Source organism: Mustela putorius, unplaced genomic scaffold (genome assembly GCF_011764305.1).
Source record: "Mustela putorius furo isolate JIRA1106 unplaced genomic scaffold, ASM1176430v1.1 tig00000988_pilon_pilon_pilon, whole genome shotgun sequence".
NCBI classification, from domain to species: Eukaryota; Metazoa; Chordata; class Mammalia; order Carnivora; family Mustelidae; genus Mustela; species Mustela putorius.
The window spans coordinates 106,937-107,632 of NW_025421524.1; positions in this window are offsets into that span (position 1 = coordinate 106,937).

The window sequence follows — 696 nt, forward strand, 5'->3', positions numbered from 1 at the left end:
AGCTTCAGTGAGTCATGGTGGGAAGAGGCTATGAGGGCAGCAAAGACAGTCTTAGATGATGTTATTAATAGCACTACAGGCTCTAGATTTCCTGTGGTGGTGTTCTTGGCAAGACCAGCCCGGCCAAAGTGGATACTCACAACCTGGAACAGAGGGTCTTGGAGATCCCAGCAAGTGTGGTATGATGAGAGCGTAAAATTATAGGAGGTGTCCTTTGGAAGGACTGTCTTCTTGACTTTAAAAGGGAGAACCCAAATCTGTAGGTGAAATCTTCTTGGCTACAAAGAAGGCCGAGGCCTTCTAAGGTCAAGGTCTCCTCGTCATTTTAAAAGATGTCAAAGAACATATTCAGACATTTCAAAGATATCCTCATGTCCATCCGTTCCCACTCTGGAATTCTATCAATAAGGTGAGAGTTCCTCTAGTTGGAAAAAAGATCTAAAAAGACTTCCCTTTCTCATGTAATTTCTGTAACCTCCAGGACACACCCACCTACCCCTTCCAGCGCTGTAATGAAGCTACAGCTGGTGCCAATTTGTGGAACTCCTTAAAGGCTATTTTCCCTTATATACCCCCGGACCAAGTTCCCATGCTCCCTCACCTGATTTCCTGCACTCACCTCCCACCTGGTGTGTTCACACCTGCACGTGCCTTTTACCAACCCCTTTGCCAAAAGGCAGCCAGAGTGACCTTTCA